The sequence below is a fragment of the Pelodiscus sinensis genome, chromosome 12 (genome assembly GCF_052426305.1).
Source record: "Pelodiscus sinensis isolate ZL-2025 chromosome 12, ASM5242630v1, whole genome shotgun sequence".
Classification (NCBI taxonomy): Eukaryota; Metazoa; Chordata; order Testudines; family Trionychidae; genus Pelodiscus; species Pelodiscus sinensis.
The window spans coordinates 45,211,744-45,225,146 of NC_143063.1; the positions used below are offsets into that span (position 1 = coordinate 45,211,744).

The window sequence follows — 13,403 nt, forward strand, 5'->3', positions numbered from 1 at the left end:
CTAGTTATTTCAAAATAGGGTTGCAGTGTAGACGTACCCTGAGAGAGGAAAAAGACACTCCCCACATTCCCCTCACACACCAAAGCCTAAGGGGGCCCAGGCTAGTAGATTCTGTGGGCGCCAGCCTCGTGGGCAGCGGGGGAGGGGGAAGGGGAGCACCAGCATGGGCTCCCCAGTGCTGAAGGGGAGTCCTGAGCCTTGGGGGCCAGATCCAGGCAAGCCGGGGGGCCACATCTGGCCCCTGTTCCCTTAGGTTCCCTACCCCTACTGAAGGCATCCACAATGGTGAAGCTCACACTAGTAACCTATTTTTCTCCTAAAGTCTATTTCTGTAAGGACCCCAACAGGTAGAATAGCTCATTCCCCCTCATGGTTTTGTCTGCCATTTAGGCCTAGTTTCCGATACGCCAGTGGGGTACACTTGTTCCCAGTCCCACACTTTCCTGGTTTGCCAGGCGTGAACTTAGCATAGCCCTTGAGTTACAGCAATGCCTTTTTGCTTGCTCCGATTGTCTTTCAGACCCCCTTTTCCCTTCAGCATTTGTCCCAGGTTACTGTGACATCACAGGAACCTCCACATGCTTTTACAGTTGAACTCACTATTATTGTAAAGTTGCAGACCCCCTGCTCATTCCAGGACATGGAGACAGAAATGTGGCAAATTTTTTACCTCGCTCAGTCTCTCCTGCTTGTGGGAGGATCCCAAGGCAGTAGAAATGGTGCCGCAGGGGATCAATTTACTCCGTCCATGCAGCAGAGAACCAATGAACCGAACTATAAACCTTGTGTATGATGGAACTACGGTATACTAGGAGTTTCTGCCGCATCCCTTGCATCCCTTGGTTCAAGACGTGAGGCAAAAAGCCACCTGTACTCTGCCTCTTCTCACGTGCCCTGAGTGGAGCCCCTTGATGTGCACTGAACGTAGCACTGGGCTACTGCAGCACAAACCTCACAGCCATTGAAACCTCTTTCTCTGGGGAATTTGATGCCACAGCGACAGCCTTGCAGAGCTAAGTCCTCTGCTGATCCATGGAAGAAGCATAGCCCAGAAAGAGGCAGGGTGGGCTTCTCTCATGCTGCTTCTGCAGTGTGTCATGCCTTGCCAGGGCCTCCTGATGCAGTGAGAGCAAGAGTTCGCTTAGTCTGGGCTCCGTGCTCCCAGGCAGTGCTCCCGGTCAGCTGAGCGCTTGGGTGGCTGCCCAGAAGAGATTCAAAATGCCATTCAGCTGATTAGCACAGTGCCCACAGTTGCTAGCATGTGTTTCTATTAGTGGTGCCCATCTTCACATGCCTCGGTGCACATAACAAAATGTATTTTGCACATGGATGGAAAAAAATTAGAGGGAACATTGCTCCTAAGTGTGGCAATGATTGTGAGATACAAACATCTGCCCACTCACAACAGGAGACCCGTGAGTTCATCACACTTTAGGCCTCCAAGCGGAAATCAAATACAATTCTACAGGACTTTGCTCACTACGCTGCCCAGCAAGGGTCAAATAGTCAGCTCAGCAGTTAAAGGAAACAACATGGGAAGCTAGCCTTCTGTGGCACACACAGGCCTGTGGGCTTGTTTTATTTAAACAAAAAAGTTCATGCACTCAATAAATCAGGAGTCATTTGTCAGGTGTAGCTGAGAACACAATTTGTCCCTGTGTCTTTACCTGGGCCAAGAATATGGCTTAAAGAGATAATTAATGGCCCCTCGTTGACACACATGGGTGTATGAGATCTAAATAGCAGCAGATAAGTTGGCATGGAATATAGTGTTTAGGTTGGTTGGTTAAGAACACAGATCATCTCTTCCTATGTGTTTGCGAAGCGCCTGGCACAGTAGGGACTCCAGTCCTTGGCTCCTGCAGTGCAAATACAGAGTTATGCTAATAATAATAACACTCCGCCATCTTAAGAAATCTATAAAATGATAGGAAAGGAGAGTTGCCCACCAGAACGTGACATGCCCAGTTAATGAGACCCAAGCCTTGAGGTTGTTCTTAAAGCCCCAGTTTCCAGTGCCTTATGATTACATCCGAATCTCAGCTTTCAGGTTCATTAAAAACTAGCTCCGGTGATTGCAGAGGAACGTTTGACCTCACGAACCCCGGAAGTTCAGAAGGCAAATAAAGAGATTCCAGCTTGTTGGGGGAGGGAGTTAAAATCTCATGATTTTAAGGCCAATGTCCTGGATCCCTTTAGGGGAAGGGGAAGTAATAAGTGGACTATAGGCTGGACACAGTTCGCTAAGGTTAGCCCCTGAGGGGCCACCAGATGTCTCTGCAGGTGGAGCCACTCGCAGCTCCCATTGGCCACAGTTTGCCGTTTCCAGCCAATGGGAGCTGCAGCTCCCATTGGCAGAGAACAGCGGACGCTCAAGTAAGTAAAGTGTCTAGTGGCCCACCAGGAGCTAACCACGTCTGGCCCGTGGGCCACTTACTGCCCACCCTTGCTGAGGGGCCTGACAGGTGATTTTTGAACACGTTAGTTTGGCAATACTCATGCTCCCCTCCCCCAAGCTCAGTAACATGGCAGAGGAGGGCGGGAGGCAGTTGCCCCCCGGAGCCACACAAGGGGGCACCAATTTAGCTTCCGGGCCACTTGCTCCCTGCAGACAAGCCGCTGAAGCAGGACCGGGCAGCGGGAATGGGCACTTCAAAGGCCTGCCCGGGAGCCTAGCGCCCCTGGCTCAGGAGATGCTGCCACCCCCGCTGCGCAGTTCAGCACAGTTTTGACTTTGTCCCTCCCCCGTTCCCCTCACCGCTCCCGGGTGCATAACACCCCGCTACACCACTGCCCCAGCTATGGTGAGGTGTCACCAGCGTTACAGGGAAAAACATGAATAACCAAGAAAAGATTATCTGGTCTCAGCGCTTTTTGCCTGATAACCGGTTGTTGACCCCTAGGAGCTGACATTAGAAATGAAAATAAAAGGAAAAACAAAGAGCACTTCAGCCATCCAGTCATTAGCCAAAAGTGCTTGTTTTCACTCCCAGTCACCCTTAAGTTGCAATTTTTTTTGACATTGTTGAGTCACTCCTGTGTGTGGGTGGATTCCAGGGCAGTAGAAACGATGCCCTGGGGGGTCAGAATTTACTCCATCCCAGCAGCAGAGGATCCTAGTCAGTCAGCACTCTGAGGGGCATGGGGCATGGAGAGGGCTGGGGCAGGACCGGAAGACACAGGGTGACCTCAGTCCCCCAATTCTCTCCTCCTAAAGGCTGACCAGCCTATGAACTAGAGCAGTGGTCCCCAACCTTTCGTGGTTGCCGGGCGCCCAGGGACGGGGCCACTCATGTGCCGCGCTTCTGGCGGTGGGGCCACGCATGCGCCACGCGCCCTGAGCCCAGGACCGGCACCATGCATGTGCCGCGTGCCCGAGGCAAGAGCCGCCCACGCACCCTGCACCCATGGCCGGCACTATGCATGTGCTGCACGCCTGGGGCAGGGGCCATGCCCGGGGGTGGGGCCAGCCCAGATGTTTCGGCAGGCGCCATGGCGCCCGCGGGCACCGCGTTGTGGACCACTGAACTGGAGTCACTTCCATGGAATGCCACCAGCCTATACTCAAGGGTAAGGTTCCTTTTTCCCCCCTCCCACACATCTGCCTCATGCCCAGCCCAGCCCAGCCAAGCCACTTCGGATCAATGGCTCCAGTTGTGGAGGAACAGGGAAGCTGGGGAATATCTCCCCCCTCCCCACCCCACCCCACCCCACCCCACTCCATCCCACACAGGCGTTTGCTCTTGCTCAAAGCTCCCCAGGCTGCAGAGCTGCTGGGCGGGCCTGGCCGTACCACAATGGTGTTGTGACCTGGCCCACAGTGAATTTGCCCCTCTATGACATCAGCAGCATGCAGGGGAGTCCCCTAAGAACTTTACTCCTGGCTGTACCAGTGCACCTACGGCAGGAGTAAGGGAAGACTCCCCTGCCGAGGAGGCCCAGGCTTGCTGCAAGGGGAGGGCAAGCAAGGACTGGCATGGGGACCCTGCCAGCATCTGACAGGATCTAGAATTTAATCCCCACCACTCCCAGTAAATATCTGCTTTGTCCCCACTGCTCAGAATGGGTTAGTAGTTCTAAGCAAAATGGGCATTCATAGGGGCAGGCGTTGCCTTTCCCAACCACCAGCCTGGACCCACCCATACTCCCCCCCAAAATGTTGCTTCCCCCACGTGCCCGCCCTCCCCATGCTCTGGGGTTAGGGAGGCTGGGACTGTACACCCTTCTCCATCCCCAGGGTGGCGGAAGGAGGTTGGATCCACACACTGTTCCACCTCCCTGTGGTGTCAGGAGGAGGAGTGGCTTGGTTCCCATAAGGATGGGGCCTGGGCAGGCGGGGCGGGGCTTGGGGCTTGCCTCCCTAGCCCTATCTTCACCCACCACCCATGGGCATTCATTGTTGAGAATGGAATCTTTCTCTTCCCTGATCGTTTCCTCTCTTCCATTTGAGAGAGACTAGTCCAGGTGCTGACGTTGAGGCTGTTCATCTCTGAGTCCACCCAGCTGGAGCCTAGCTCTGTCCATGCACGTATGTTGTTTCTCTTCTACCCACTTCCCTCTCTTTCCACTCTCCGTCTCACCCATTGCAAGAATCTGTTTATAGATGTAAACTAAACTTCTTGGAATCTCTCCTCCTAGCGTCTGAGATGACTCACTGTCAGTAGAATGAATAGAAATGTCATAACATCCCACCCGCAATTGCCTTACGACCAGATTGCTTTTGGCAATTTTTGTAAGTGCATGCTCCCCTAAGGTGCATATTTATTCAACTGCTGTATTAGTTCATCCTCCAAACTGAGAGCACTAGTGGCCTTTGGGTGCAATTTTAGAAACCGCTGTCCGGACCACAGTAAACTGCTGGGCTACGTCTAGACTGGCATGAGTTTCCGGAAATGCTTTTAACGGAAAAGTTTTCCGTTAAAAGCATTTTTGGAACAGAGTGTCTAAATTGGCACGGATGCTTTTCTGCAAATGCACTTTTTGCAGAAAAGCGTCCGTGCCAATCTAGACGCGCTTTTCCGCAAAAAAGCCCCGATCGCCATTTTCGCAATCAGAGCTTTTTTGCGCAAAACAAATCTCAGCTGTCTACACTGGCCCTTTTGCACAAAAGCTTTGCACAAAAGGGACTTTTGCCCGAACGGGAGCAGAGTAGAATTTCCACAAGAAGCACTGATTTCTTACAGTAGGAAGTCAGTGCTTTTGCGGAAATTCAAGCGGACAGTGTAGACAGCTGGCAAGTTTTTCCAGAAAAGCGGCTGATTTTCCGGAAAAACTGGCCAGTCTAGACACAGCCGTATTGTAAAGTCTCCGAGGATCAGTATCGTTATGGTCCCCTTCTCTCCCTGCCTAGATGTAGGTGTGACAGGTTCAATCACCAAGGTCCCCTGATGGGCTAGAAGCTCTGGTTTCCCCCAGCACAATTTGAGGCAACATCGACACGGTAGGTTTTCACTTCCAAGTTCTGTTGCTTTAAATTCTACGTTTGAGCCACCTTCTGAACACACCACACACACGTGGGAAGAAACAGCCCTCAATCTCAAAGTTCACACCAACAAAAATCCGAAGGTAAATCATGCTGTTTAGGGAGCTTCCTGTGCAAACTCATCAATCGACATAGGGTCCTTTGAAACTCCTCCAAGATGGCTGAAAGGCTACCGAAAAATACCAGATTCTTTCCTAGCTTGTAACAAAACACTTTGCTTTTATTATGAAGCTTTCATACAGCTCTGGTGTCTTCCCAAACCAAATATCTGCTTCAAGAAGTGATTCAATAGGTGGCTTTCCAATGCTTGAGCATATGACCGAGATTTGTGGATGAACTAGTTCCTCTGAAATTTCTGAGGCAGGTGTATTTTTTTCTACAGATCCTCACAAGGAATAAGCTGATGTTGTTCCACTGTGGTCAGAGAAACAAGGATGTAACACCAGCGGAGGGACTGGCCTTCATCATTTAAATGACTCTCAGTTGAATTAGTTCAATTATAATCATTTTTAGAGCTGAAAATAATGAACCACTCTCTAAAGAGTTAAATATAAAGATAAGTACAAAAGGTATCTTGGCCTTGGAAAATGTTCCACAAAGGGCAACAAAAATGATGAAGGGTTTGGAACAGATGCCATATGAGAAGATATTTAAAAGACTGCGGCTTTTCAGCTTAAAAAAGAGGAGACTGAAGGGGAGATAGGATAGAGGTCTATAAAATCATGACCGGTGTGGAGAAAGTGAATAAGGAAAAATTATTTACTTGATCCCATAACACAAGCAATAGGAGTCGCCAAATGAAATGAATAGGTAGCAGGTTTAAAACGAACCAAAGAAAGTATTTCTTCATGCAGCACACAGTCAACCTGTGGAACTCCTTGCCAGAGGAGGTTGTGAGGACCAGGATTTTAACAAGGCTCCAAAAAGAGCTAGATAAATTCATGGCAATTAGCCAGGATGGGTAGGGATGGTGTCCCTAGCCGCTGTTTGTCCGAAACTGGAAATGGGTGACAGGGGAGGGATCGCTCGATGATTGTCCCCTGTTCTGTTTATTCCCTCCGGTGGCACCTGGCATTGGCCACTGTTGGCAGACGGGATACGGGGATAGCTGGACATTTGGTCTGACCCAATGTGGTCATTCTTATGTTCTTATCTATAGTAGCTAAAGCTCTGTTGAAATCAGTGGGCATTAGCTCTAAGACTTACGTACTGCACCACACATCCTCCTAACTGAACAAAAAGCTTGAGTGGACTTCCAAATGTTCTTTCATTTACATCAGTGGTGGGCAAACTGTGTGGCCTACAGGCTACATGTGGCCCATCGGGGTCCTGTGCGTGGCCCACAAGACATTTTGTTTACTGTTGCCCACACGCAGGGTTGCCAGATCCCGCTGGTTTCAGTCTGCATTGCTTTTCTTACCAGTGTTACTAAAGTGACACACAAGAAGTGAGATGGGTGGTGATAGCAGACAACATTGGCTGGGAGAGCCGTGCTCTCCCTCTGCACCCAGTCACTGCGCTGCTCAATCAGCACATCCTACAAATTTTGGGTACGCAAGCAGTTAGCAAAACTACCCTATCCCGGGAGACGGTCCCATGACAGCCATCTTGCCGCTCACTGAGATGGAGGGCCACTCATGAGGCCTACCCACTAGCCTGGGTGACCCATCGCTGATTTACATGAATGTTTTCTATCCATGTATCTGTCTATCACCATACCAGTGCGGTACCAAATACATCAATCACAGAAGGATCAGTAGCAGCCTGATAATGAGCTGAGTTCCTCTCATGGGCCTACTTTGCTTTCTCAACACCCTACTGCTGAGTCCTTAAAAATAGCTCATTCTTCCACAGGGCAGTTTTGAACCTGGGACGTCAGTGTAGACACCTCTATCCTTTGAGCAGAAAGCCAGCTGGTTCTGAAGCCATGCTGTAGAGGTTGTCTTGTTCTCATCTGTTGCTAAGTGCCACTGCATGGGACAGTGAACCACACTAGGGCTATGTGTACGCTCGTGGCTTCTTGCACGAGTAATATGCAAATGAGGCTAAGTGTGGAATATCGCCGAGCCTCATTTGCATACCTAATGAGCCACCTTTTTTTTCAGAAGAGGCTCTTGCGCAAGAAGGAGTGTCTACACTGCCCCTTCTTGTGCAAGAAAAACCCTCTTGCGCAATGCCGTTCTTCCTGAAAAGCAATAGGTGTAACGGCATTTATGTGGATGACTTAAAAAGTCACTTTTGTTGCTTTGCTGGGCAGTAACTGCACCATTTATTGTTTGAGCACAGTGAAACTGCAGACTCCACAAGAGTGCTCATAAGCTACATCCTTTGGTTCCTATGGGCAGGCTTTATTACAGACAGATTTCTCCTAGGTTTATCTTAAAAGGCTGGCAGGGTCATCCTTAGTCATATGCAGAACATGCATCTGCGTAGGGACCTGAAAATTTGGGGCACCGCTGGGTCTTAATGCCCACCCTCTGCCTCTTTCTATGCCTGTTCTGGAGCTCTGCTTATTCCAGAGAGGATCTAGTTCAGTGTTTCTCAACCAGTGGTACGAGTACCCTTAAGAGTACTCGAGAGAAGTCTGGGGGGGAGGGTCCATCAACGCAACTGAAATTTGGAGAAAACTGAATTTTTGTTTTAAGTTTTACAGCATTTTATTATTTTTGTACTTTTTTGCACCCAAAATTTTCATTGCCCTCCTGCCTACAATTTATTTGTTTAAACAATTACGTTGCAATGGTAGAAAAAGAATTGTGTGTCCGAACACTGTAGGTACGGAGGGTACTTATAATTTTTTTAAAGGGGTACTTTATTAAAAAAGGTTGAGAAACACTGGTCTAAAACTGTTAAAAATGACACAGCCTGCCAGAGCTATTAGCAGAACACTGCACCTGTGAATGAGCCATTCAAGTGGTAATGACGCCCTTGGACAGGGATTTACCAACCCCAGACATATCCTGTCTGTTTCTGAATTGACTGTGTGAGTCTACAGGACCTTAGTTTAAAAATGTGCTTTAAAACTATTTCATTGGTGGGTTGTTGATGATGATAAAATCACCTCTGCTTCCCCCACCCCACCCCACCCCACCCCACCCCTGCACTCCGGGCTCCCATTGGATACCAGTTTAATAGTACTGCGTACAGCCCTGTAAATTCTAAGGGTGGCCCTGCTAAGAGGAATCTGTCCCCCTTCCCTCCCCCCCTGACTTTTATTTCCCCTCTGTCTCTATCCATCACTATCCTGTGCGATGCGGGAAGGGTTTAACTGACCTCTCCAGAAAGGCAGCAGCAAAGTATTTGTTTCTTGCAAAGGGCCCACGCACATCGCACATCGGTGTGGTTGTGTTTCCTTCCCTGTGAGGGAAGGGGGGGCCTGAAGAGGGGATGCCAAGTGCAGAGGGGTTTATTGCACAATGTCAGGATCACATCAACGGTCAGAGAGGGCAGCAGCGGCGGAGGGGCGGGGGGAGACATGCAGTTGGATAGAGTTGCGGCCCAGGGTCTTTTTATACTTTTAGAGAAGTTGGGCTCATCCCAAGTTCCTCTCCTACAGATTGTTCCTGTTGTTGCTGCGTTCCAATCCCACAGACCATGTGACTGCCCACAGCAGTGTCTCAGCATGACCTGGGCTCAGCTCTGTCTGGCTCACCTAGCCGCTCCCCGCCGCCTTCTCCCCTCCGCTTGGTAACACCGATCCCGCCGTTGCTGCTCCGCTTCCATGTTTGCTGGCTCGAGCCTGCCTCAGGCTTTGGGTTTGCTGCTTTTGCTTTGCCCCCAGTTCCCCTGCAGGACGTTTTGGAATATTTTCCTTTTTGTAAGTCACCCCTTTTGGGGCTTTCTGCCCTTTTGGGTCTTGAAGATGCAAAGTGATCGAAGGGGACTTTTTACGCGCATGCTGCACCCTTGTGCGAACCAGAAGAGCTGAATTTTCTCTGTCATCCTCATATTCCTTAATCCAGGGGTGAGGAACCTAAAGCCAGGGCCCAAGCATGCCTGGATCCAGCCCACGAGGCTCAGGGCTCTCCTCCACCCAGCAGTGGGAAACCCGCACTGGTGCTCTAGCCTCTCCCTCTGTATCCCCCCTCAGGGCTGGCGCACACAAAATCTACTAGCCCAGGCCCCCCTGGGCTCTGGTGTCTGAGGGGAATGGAGGGAGTGTCTTTCTGCTTCTCAGACAGGGGTCAGTGAGAGCTAGTTGGTTTGTTTGTTTGTTTTTCGTTTCGTTTTGTTCTGTTTGGGGGGATTTTCCTTCTCACTTTTGTGCTCCCCGGCTGATTTTTCTGTGCGTCAGCGGCCCCTAACCCTAAAAAAGGTTCCCCACCCCTGCTTTCATCAAATTTGGCTTTATGAAAAGGCTGGGTGTCTTCATTTTTAAATGCATTAGTTCAGTGGTCCCCAACGTTGCGTGGCTGCCGTGCGCCTGGGGGCAGAGCCACTCACGTGCCGGGCACCCGGGGGCGGGGCCACCCACGAGCCGTGCGCCCGCGGTCGGCACCGCGCATGTGCCCTGGGGCCGGGGCTGGGGCCGCCCACGCGCCCCGGGCCGGCACTGCACATGTGCCGCGCGCCCGGGGGGGGGGGGCGCCCCTGCGTCCCGTGCCTGGAGCCGGCACCATGCATGTGCTGCGCGCCGGGGGCGGGGCCAGCCCAGATGTTTCAGCGGGCGCACAGAAATCCCCCAGGGGGCACATGGCGCCCGCGGGCACCACTGGGGACCACTGCATTAGTTAATGCCTATGACCAGGGCTCGACAAACCATGGCAAAAACCACTTGCCAGCCCCACACTGAGCATGCACGAGACCTGCACTGCGCATGCACAAACCGCCGGTGAACGGGGCGACCGGCTAAAATCTACTCGTCACGGGCAAGTAGATAAGCGGATTTGTCAAGCCCTGCCCATTACACCTGCTGGCGTGTTGGGCAGTGACGAAGGCGTCTCCATTTTTGTCTGTCTTTGGCCATTTTCTCCAATATGTCCCAGTTGTAATTCATTCTCTTCATGTCTGCCTCAACAGTACGCCGCCATGTTGTCTTGGGCCTCCCAATGCATTAGATTTGCAAAATCATGTTGCTATGGAATCCGCAGGCCTTGGAGTTAGGAGGACAGACACTGGTCTCATTGCGTGCAGTGAGGCAAAGTCTGGGTTTCATTGCATGCCCTAAGGGACATAAATAGAGTCCCTCTGGAGTAATCCTGGCATGAGGGAGATTACAGCTTAGCCGCAGGAGTCTCTGGGGACAAGAGTTATTTCAAAAAAAGCAGCAACACCGTGTTTTAAAATGACAATTAAAAAGTAAACTACTCAGTCAGTGCATTGCCAATGAGCTATATAAAGATAAAGTGTAGCAAGAACTTTGATGAAACAGTAATGTTCCCCCTATTTCTTGCTATTTGGGTCTGGTACTAATTCATGTTGGGGTTTCTTTCTGGTGACGTGTTAGCATTGGAAAGTACCTTGCAAGACATGTGTTCTCGCGACATTCATAGCAAAAGGAGGTGAATGATTCTGTTGCTATGAAGTTCTTAAATGAGAGTGATAGAAACAGGGCATTTCTCTACATCGGTGGGTCTGTTTTCCTGTGAAAATAAAGTAATGGAGGTCTACCAGTGACTGGAAATGTGAAAGCAAATAGCATGGTATCCTCATGATGATGAGAAAAAAAGAAACTGTTTGGAAATGATGCCACCACTGTGGTAATCAAGGCCTGCTGACTGCCTTTCTTGCAAAAGGGTCAGATTTTGTGCTCTTGATCAGGCAAAACTGCTATTCACATCAGTGGGAGTTTTGCTCAATGGAAAACCACAGCATTTGGCCTAAAACCAGATCAGAAGTTGGGTTTGTCTCCTGCTATTACTGTCTAAAACAGCAAACTGCACAGTTGCATATACCCAGCTGCCAGTCAGTACCGCTGACATCTATCAGACATATTCTCAGCAGAAGTACTGCAGGATTAGCTGGCTGTGGAGTCATGCTAAACTGCTTTGCTTTGTCAGGAGTTTAGTATTAATTATTTAGACTTCCAAAAAGGCTTTTGACAAGGTCCTGCACAAGAGCTGGAATCTAAAGAAGTTACATTGTTATGAATCAAACACTGGCCAGTAAGGGTACGTCTAGACAGCAGGGCTATTTTAAACACTTTTAAACGCTCCCGTTATTTTGAAATAAATTTTGAAATAGCGGGCGTGCTATTTTGGCATCCCTGTAACCCTCATTCCACGAGGTTTAAGGGATGTGTCAAAATAGCCCGTTATTTTGAAATTTGGCACTGTGTACATGTGCCAAATTTCGAAATAAGCTATTTTGAAACACAATCAAAATAAGATACACAATTTGTGTAGTGCAAATTGCGTATCTTATTTCGAGTTTTGGGTGCTGTGTAGACGCACTGTAAGTGAAGAATAGCAAAAGGTCAGTTGTCTTCCTGGCAAAAAAGATTTATAGTGGATGCCTGAAGGATCATACTACCGGGTTGGTTGGTTAATCATCTGGAGAGGGGATATAGAGAGAATAGCAAGGTAGCGAAATTTGCAGATGACTGTTATTTAGGTTACAGGACCATCAATGCAGATGAAGTTCAATAGATGCAAAGGAATGCAAATTTGAAATGAAAAATGTAAACTATGTATATGCTTTACAGAGTTCTTCCTTAACTGTGTCAACTTAAGAAAGGAACCGAGGGGAAATTGTAGGCAGCTGAATGGAGTTCAATGGGCAGCCATGGTCACACGAGAGACTGTGCAAGGAATCAAATTCCTTTATCTAAATCAGTGGCATGGCCCTATCTGCATGCCATATGTGGTACTGCTCGTCCCATCTCCAAAAGGACATTGTAGACTTGGAAAAGGATAGAGAAGGGCAACAAAAATGGAGAAGATTGACAAGGTTGGGATTGTTACCTTAAGGCTTGTCTCCACTGTGGTGTGGATTGATGCTGCAGCAATCAATCCACCAGCAGTCAATTTATTGAGTCTAATAAAGACCCACTAAATTGACTGCCGATCACTCTCTTGTCAACTCTGGTACTTCAGCAGAACGTGATGAGTAAGGGGAGCTGATTGGATAGTTTTTTCTGTTGACACCTTCTCCAATAGTGTAGACCCTGCAGTAAGTAGATCTAAGGTACATTAATTTGATTTATGCTACTAATGTAACACAGATTGCATAATTTAGATCGACCTGCCCCTGTAGCATAGCCCTGCCCTTAGAAAGAAGAAAAAGAGGGGGCATGATAAAAATATATGACTGATCTAGAGAAGGGAGATAAGGCACTACTGTTTTTTCCTCATACCACAAGAACTAAGCAGACACCCAATGAAATAAAAAGGTGAGAAAACTAAACTCAGTGAAATGAAATAGCTTCATACAATCTGCAATCAGACTGTGGAACTCATTGCCAAGGGAAGTCTGTGAGACTTAGAATTTAATGAGATTCAGAAAAGGATTAGATATTTATATGAATATCAAGACTATCCAGAGTTGTTGTTATTATGAAGGATTACAAAAATGGTAGAGAGATTAAATCTTGTTCTTTGGAATTTATGCTAATCTCTAGCTATTAGAGATTAAGATAAAACTTAATGAGGAAGACAGATTATTTTACAAGTGCTTACTGGGGGCTTCTCTCACCTTCCTGTTTCTGATCACCAGAGACAGGTTGTCCAACAAAATGGGCCTTGGTCTGACCAAGTCTGACAATCTCTGGGTTCCTAATTTATTCGTGTATATGGCTGATGCCATTGTATAGCTACTTTTAGAAAAAAATATATATTTAATTATCACGTCACTTCCCAGTTGCTCAGTTCCCTCTCTGCAAAATGGGGCATTATACTGTGTAATGTCCTTTGAAATCCATTGAGGAAAAGGTAAAATGTTGTTGTTGATGTTATAACACTGTGATATTTAATAAAGCACAAGC

General features: G+C 48.6%; 1 long non-coding RNA gene across 1 annotated transcript; it reads left to right on the plus strand.

Annotated features, from left to right (window-relative positions):
• Nucleotides 1-3,843: 3,843 nt before the first annotated feature.
• On the plus strand, nt 3,844-6,270 carry LOC112543760 (uncharacterized). Its single transcript, XR_003086981.2, has 3 exons — nt 3,844-4,031; nt 4,451-4,528; nt 5,865-6,270. It is a non-coding gene; the product is annotated as an uncharacterized LOC112543760 (long non-coding RNA).
• Nucleotides 6,271-13,403: the final 7,133 nt, after the last annotated feature.